General features: G+C 34.5%; 1 long non-coding RNA gene across 1 annotated transcript; it reads right to left on the reverse strand.

Moving 5' to 3' along the window:
- Positions 1-5618: 5618 nt before the first annotated feature.
- LOC112940499 (uncharacterized) lies at positions 5619-7681 on the reverse strand. Its single transcript, XR_003244799.2, has 2 exons — positions 6094-7681; positions 5619-6011 (listed from the first exon to the last, which is right to left on the reverse strand). It is a non-coding gene; the product is annotated as an uncharacterized lncRNA (long non-coding RNA).
- Between the last annotated feature and the right edge of the window lie 503 nt (positions 7682-8184).

The raw sequence follows: 8184 nt of genomic DNA on the forward strand, positions 1-8184 counted from the left end.
GATCATCCAACACGTTGTTTCTTACAACTTTGAAAGAATCTATTAGTGTTTGGCTTCAATATTCATGCAACATAAAAAAGAAATTGTTTATAAATCACTTGAGGCAATGTAATGAAATGAAGAAAAATTGAGATAAAAAGCTTTCTTATTATGTGGATGAGGCCACGAGAGGCCTAAATGATGTCTTTTTTCACTCTTCACAGCTCTAACATTGTCATTATTGTGACTTCATTATTCCTGCATTCGAAGAAAAATTCTTAGTTTAAAAGAGTGATTTATGTTGGTCTTGTCTCCACGCTCTTTCATGCGGTTAGCTTACACGCTCGTCCGTCCTTTGTAAGACAGTGTTGATGGAACTTTTGAGGACCCTCCTCAAAAATTTTGTCCTGGTCTGAAATATATTTAATTTTTGTAACTTGATTTGTTAATTCTGAGGTTGCCATTCAGGAATTTTGAGGCTCCTCCTCAAAATTCTGTCCCAGTTTTTCTCATTAATAATAAGTATAAAACTTTAATCAAATGACATTTTTGTGTGGAATTTTTGAGATCTTCTCAAAAATTTGTCACAGTTGCACATTTAAACATGATTTCCAACTTGATTCTCCATAACATGTCATCATGTGGAATGTAGAGATCCATCCAAAAGTCTACCCAATTGCATTTTGATATTTCAATATTGACTTGTTGAAGAAGTCCATCTTCGAATGAATTTTTTAGATTCTCTCAATACTTCTATCTCAGTTTCCATTATAACGATATATGAAAATCTTACGGCAAATATGACCGAGCCGTTGTGGCGCCTACGTATCCCGTTAAAGAAGGAATCAAGTCAAACGTAGTTCCCCTCAAAGGTTAACAATAATAAGAAACATACAAAGAAACTGATCGAGGCTGAGATAGGACGCCTACGTATCTTATTATTGAGAATTCAGGTCGAACGTAGTTCAAAGTAAAAAGAGAATATTGAAAGTATATAAAGGGTTGATCGAAGCCGACATAGGCCGCCTGCGTATCTCATTTTTGAGAATTCAAGTCAAACGTAGTTCATTACAAAAATATGCGATAAAAAGGAAACAAAGAGATTAAATATGCTTTTCAAAATAAAGATAACAATAACTTCATATGCAAAATTTTGATCGATGCTGGACATTTCTTTTCGACCATTGATGACGAATGTCTTCCAAATGACTTAGTTCAAAAATATCTTGTACGCACTCTTAAGCATTTAATATGTTATACCATGAGGTGGTTTTCTCAATATTGATTAAATTATTGTTGATCATGTTTTGTATCTTGTGCTTCAAGGTCGAACAATTCTCTGTGTCGTGTCCAATGGCTCCTGAATGATAAGCACATCTGTGGTCAGCCCTGTAAAATCTTCCCAAAGAATTGGCTTGTCTTCCTTTTATAGGATGGAGCATTCCCATTGCTTTCAACCTTACATAAAGTTGAGTTTGAGATTCCCTTAATGGTGTAAACAATTTAGGAGTCTTCCTAAAGTTTATTCGGGGAAATTTTTTCTGATCAACATTATGATTTGGATATTTCCTTTAGGAAGATGACCGCATATAGGTAGTCGTGACCGTACCTACCGCCTATGTTTTTCCTTTTGATGTATCCATATCATTTGTTCTGGTAGCTTTTCCATTAACTCGCAATGCGGTAAAGTTTGTGACTCTTCCGGTCTTGAAACCATCTTCCAAAGTTTCTCCCACTTTGACGATCTCGATAATTTTTTGTCCATCATGCACAACATTCTTTCATAGTACTCAGGCTCTTCAATTCGAATGAACATTTCGGTGCTCTCACGTTCGGACATGGGAGGTTGAACTCTTGCGGCGTCCTTTCTCCAAAGAAGCACGTATTCTCGATAATTTTCTATAGACTTCTATTTGATCTTCTCCAAGTAGTAGCAATCTGGGGCAGCTCCTACATTATGTCCAAATCTTTCCGTGAAATCTTTTGCCAGTGCATTCCAACTTAACCATTGTTTCAGTTCTTGTGATGTAAGCCACTCCACAGCTTATCCACTTAGACTTCGACTGAAGAGACGCATCAACAATGCTTCATTTTTACCAACTCCCACGAGTTGATCACAATAAACGTTCATATGTGCTAGAGGATTGCTAATTCCATTAAAAGTGACGAACTTTGGCACTTTAAACCCTTCCATAAGATCCAAATTTGGACGAATGCATAGAGTTTTATAATTCAGCCCCCCCTTCTGAATCATAATCAAGTTCTTTTATCGCTTTCACAATCTCTCCTTTATAATCGGCTTAGTATTTTCCTCTTTGGACATTCACTCCTTCTCCTTCTCTTCATAGTGGTCAAGTTTGGAATAGGCAGTATAGTGAAGATGTTGTTCGGCGTGTCCTGGAATATCAAAAGTTACTTTTGGAGGTAGGGGTTGAGCATTTGATTGATTTTGAGTGCCTTTTGCAGGGGTCTTGTATATGAAAGGGGGTGTTTGACGATTCTTAACATTTAAGCTCTGAAATGGATGGAGTATTTGAGAGTTATTTGCATTTTATTTTTGAAGAGGATGAAAAATTTGAGAGTTGGGATTCAAGCTTTGAAGAGGAGGCAGTGTTTGGTATGAAGTGTTGGTCTGATGAAGATTTGACGCGGTTAGGTCGATGGTGAAAGGATTTTGAGTAGGGTTGGAGGGTGGGTAATTTAGGACATGTTCCGAATTTTAAGTCAGAGGAGGAAAATGAAGTGGAAGTCTTCCATTGCCTAGAGTGTTGACATCGATAGTCGGAATTGACAAATCTTATTTAAAAAAAGTTCAACCCTTAACTCAGCAATGTGTTGCATCAAGTGCGTAATTCACTCATATTGTTCAACGGCAGGCGGTTAAACTATAGCAACTTCATTCAGGTTGGTATTCTCATTATTCTGAGTCATTATCTTCTCTCTTTCAACAAATTTCGATTAGGAAAGTAATCTTTGAAAACTTTGATGTTCAACAACTAATCAACACAAATCAGTATTGAGTACCTTAGAAGGAAAAATAACTCAAAGGCAAATGTGTTAGTTTGTGTAGGTAGTAGGTGATACAAAATATCACACACAAATCTGTAAGCACACAAGAGTCGCTTCATTTGAAGAAAGACTAGCCCACATATATAAAGAAATGATTAGATAGACAGGAATTTGTCTATCTGATTTTTAGTTTTGTGAGTCAAAAATGTCGACCTGAATCGAGACAAAGTCGATTGAATATTTTATTGTCGTACTTCTGATTTTTGACTGATATGTAACTCTAGTTTCTTTGTAAGAGTTGAAAAAGATAAAATTTCTCAAAATGGGGGTCGAACCTTGGAAGGCTGCCTATGTATCTCACTAGGAGAATTTAGGTCCTACATATTTCGACCCTTGAATCATTTTTCTATTTGAGACAACGAATATTTTTTCTGATATGAGAGTAAAATTAAAAAAATGAAGTTTGAATTTGGTTATGAAACTGAAGACTCGAAGAGTATTTGGACGCACTTTAGATAGTGACTTGATATTTGTGCTTAGGGTTCTAAAACAATTTGAAGAAGAATGAGCTAGAATATCTCCAGATAAAGTAACATATTGATATAAGCAGTTATAACACATAAACAAATATTACGCGTTCTAAACAGATATGTGACCCTTTTGTGCCAAGGGTAGGCCTAGAGATTTGAGGGATGTATACGTCATTTGAAACATTTCATTGCCCCAAAGCTCAAATTTATACAAATTTATGAATGAAGCTGAATGGGGATACATAATAGGGAAAATGGACTACAAAATAATCAGTCTCACGCAAGGGTACGACCCTAAACTATGCTTCCACGAATGATTCTTATTCTTTCTTGATTTTTTTGTCATCTTTGGGTGCCAATGTATTTCGATGGACTAGTAGCTTGTGAAACTCTTTTTTTAGCAGTAATCCTTACCCCCTTAGACAATAATTTTTCAAACAACGTATACATCCTTCAAATTTAAACACATAAGTATGAACGTCCGTTTAGGTCGTGGGCCGTTTTGGACTCATGGTGGTCTTCTAATGGGCTCAACACGCTTTAGATGTTGGGTCATCTTAGTTCAAATGCTCCTAAATTTCGGATTTGGTTTAGCTCTATCCTATTTGACTAAGAGTGGCTTTGAAAAGACCGGGGACCCGAACGGACAATTTTGGTTGGAACTCGCGACAACCATTGGACGCAGGACGAACCAATAAATTAATGCTAATTCTGGAAAAAGGTTGAGTATAGAAAAGTCCGGTTGCGGTTCCGCAACCCGTCCTTTAATATACTATACAATATATATCAAAATATGCCATGAAATACAATGCCAATAATATAATTAAAACATATTAGTCACAAATAAGCAATTCAATAATTACAATTAGTCAAATAGTCAAATCCTTTTGGTTAGAACTTAATTAATCCCCAGCTAAGTTGTCGTTTCATATATATTAAAAGAAAAAAAACTATGTTTGAAACATTGATTAATCTTATGATTTACAAGAAATTGACTTTCCGAATTAATAGAGTGGACACTTAATTTTTAATAACAAATCAAGAAAAACTTATAATTATTCTCAAAAGATTTGAACAGATAAAATTAGTTGAAAGAAAGGTTCGAAGTTCAAATATACATTCCAAGAAGGTGTTAGGCCCTCGGAATGTCCGCTAACTTGCGGTTGACTAGCGATTTGACTAAAAATGGTTTAGACTTAAACTTTCCAACTTTGACTAAGTAAAGTTCATTTTTAATTATTTAAATATTATTATTATTAATTGATTAATTATTTTTAGGGAGAAGAGGGAGATCATTTAAAAAGGGTAGTGACCTAAGGTGGTTGATAAGACTAATAAAATAAAAGCTAAGTGACTCGTACAAAACAAATATTTAAATATTTTTATTTATTTATTTTCAATATAAAGAAAACTGGAAATCTTGGGTTTTGATTAAATTAAGCCATGAAATAAACAAAGTTACTTAAAATGGCAACTTTCACATATAGTAAATAAAAAATTCATATTTGTATGCTATAGCAAAGTTTGCATAATTGCGCTCCAAGCAAAAATAGAAACTGTATAATTCTCTATACATATACAGTTGAACCAAATTGTATAAAACGAAGTGTATAAGCCAGAAAGAGAGACACTTGGACAGAGAACTGTATAAAAATAAAGTATATAAAATGAATTGTATTATTATAAGTGTATAGAACGATTATATAGAATTTGAATTTGTATAAAATGAGAAAGAGAGAAAGACAAAAGAGACTTGACAAAGAATATACAATTGAATCGAATTGTATAAAACGAGAAAGAGAGAAATTAGATAAAATTTGAAAATTGTATTTAACGAGAAAGAGAGAAAGGAAAAAGAAACTGGAAAGGGGAGTATTTTTATTGTATAATTATAAGTGTATAAGACGAAAATATATGTACTTGCATGTGTATATACAATTTTCTCACGCTTTATACAAACAGACACGCAATTTATACATTTTGCTTCTACAGAAATGCAATTTATACATTTCGCTTCTGTTTGTATAAGTGAGAAAGGCGAGGGTGGCGAGCGAGATTTGGGAGAGCGGCGAGCGAGATCTTGAAGAGGGGAGAGAGGGGAACAAAAATATATGTATTTATACAATTTTCTCTGCTTTATACAATTAGAAACATTTTTTATAAACTTAAGATTGCTATTTTATACAATTTTCTCTACTTAAAACAATACAAATAAGAGTAAAAGGGAAGAGAGTATTAAATTTGGGCTTTAGGCCCAAATCTTTATAACCTGTCCTAAATCTAAGTAATCCAAAATGGATCTTGACCTACTTAGACCTGTTGGGCTTTCTGGAATTTCCTTTGGGCTTCTGGCCCTATATTCCTTATTTTCCACACTTAAAATATGTTTATACACCAAACGTATATGGATGTATACGATATGTATTTCAACTCGTTTCCGTGTATATTGGGATGTATGCTGAATGTATGCTGCCCATTTCAGACTACCATCACCTGTTTTGTCAGTTCAGACCTGTATATAATGATTCTTTCTGTGTATACTTGGGTATATAATTTTCTAATTCAAGTATACTACCTCTTTTGGGATTTTTAGAGACCTGTAAAATTAATTTCCAGCCTACATTTATCGACCTCAACCTGTACATCAATTTTGCAGCTTGCTGAAGGGGCTGACTCGAAGGAAAAAGGGGATTTAGGGCCTTTATGGCCCATCCGAAATATGAGGGAAGAAGATTGGATTCCATGAGGACTCGAGTGGTATCACATGCAACAAAAACGAAATTAACAAATCAATTTCGTCAAAGTCTAACAAAGATGTGGTTTAAACAATCAAGTAGCATAATTAAATAGTATTAAGAGCAATGAAGGATCTCAATATAAACAAGAAAGTAACACTAAAACTTATCATTAACAAAGTCAACTCTTTAGTCTACTAAGCAACTTGTTTCAAATGCAAAACATTATTTACCATCATTCTAGGAAGTAGAACACATAAGAAAAGTGAAGAACCCACATTACAAACTTTGATTTGAAGACTACACTCATAGCATAAAAAAAGAACTTATAACAGAATATGACAATTAATGATTTTAAGCATGCTTGAGTATGTTCTTCAAGCTACATACTATAGAAAAGTAAAATGATAGTCATAACACATGATATAACCATATATACATAGAAGATATACATGAATACATCATAAGCCTATTAAAATGGGCCACTTAAACATCCTAATCCACTGATATGTTAGAGTTGTAAAAGAACAATGTTTCAACTTCATTAAAATAACCAGAGAGAGACCACTGTACTAGCATATTAAGCATGATTCAGCTAAATGACTTCACTGTGTAAGGAAAAATAAATGCACATTTAAGTATTTTGGATTTCTAACCGAGATAAATTAAACGCATAATATAACGATTAACGTAAGTGAAGAAGGGACTATTACCTTTTTCCGAGCAGCTGAACTTAGACTGAATGAGCAGAGACAGCAAGCTTCCACCATCGAAACAAAACTCCGAGAAGTTCGATAAAGAAAACAGAAGCGAACCAGTAAAAAGAGGGAGTAAAACCTGGATTTTTCAATCTATTTTGCAACCTATTTCCTAAGTATTCTTATATAAATGTATATGACTAATAATTTCTCTACTTTTCTCTCTATTGTTGGCTCTTATCCAACTTTTACAAGTTACCTGCAACGTCTATTTTGTCTCACTTTTTTTCCATTTTCGTAACCCTCTCACTCTCTCTTTTTTTTCCCTTCACAAAGAGAAAGATGAAGGTATTTATATAATTAAATTAGGGCAGAAAATAGGAGGAAATTCGGGATGGAATTTCAACAAATTCAAATTCGAAATGGAGGATAAGGTTTCCATCTTAGAACGAGTACCAATTTCCAACCGAAATATGAAGGGAGTCTTCCGATCTTGAACAAGGACATGCGAGGCACCAAGATGATAACACATAGAAAATCCAACAACGATCCTTGTACGAAGATAGACACGCGCGAGTGACATGGACTGCTGGGCTGCGTTTTGCGGTAGCTGGGCTGCTGGTTCGCGATTTGAGTCGCTGGAATCGATGGATCACGTTTCTAGATTAGATTTTGTTGTGTGAAAATGAAAAAGAAAGAGGTGGGGTCGTTTGCTTGCTGTAATATATTGTTAATGGGGTTGGACTGATTTGGATATTGAAAAGTGGGTTGGTTATTGTATAAAAAAGTGGGCTAAAAGTTGGGAATGTTGTAGCAAAACCCAAACTTAGTCTCAAATGGGTTTAAGGGATTGGATAATGAATTAATATAAATTAACCAATTTCGATATTCAAGTCTCAAAGAAGACGTTGAAACTTTCAACCGATGTCTTTTGGATGAAAAATGGGTCCCACTTTTAAACTTCATTCAAGCCAAATTTCATAAAGTAGCTTGGAATGAGCTTGGAAGCCTCGAAACCCTAACCAAAGGTTCTTGTAGACCAAACTCATTGTTCTAGATCTAACAAAGTTATTATAATTTTATTTCGTGGTCATTTACCTAAAGTTTTGACCGAAGTGAACAATTTAAAATTCAAAAGCTCCAAAACCCATGAACTTGCAAAGATAATGAAATGAGCGACCAAGTGACCGAACTATCAGTCCCAACAAGTTTGTGGTCGTTGTAGAAGCTCTA

This window comes from Solanum lycopersicum, chromosome 12 (assembly GCF_036512215.1).
Source record: "Solanum lycopersicum chromosome 12, SLM_r2.1".
NCBI lineage: Eukaryota > Viridiplantae > Streptophyta > Magnoliopsida > Solanales > Solanaceae > Solanum > Solanum lycopersicum.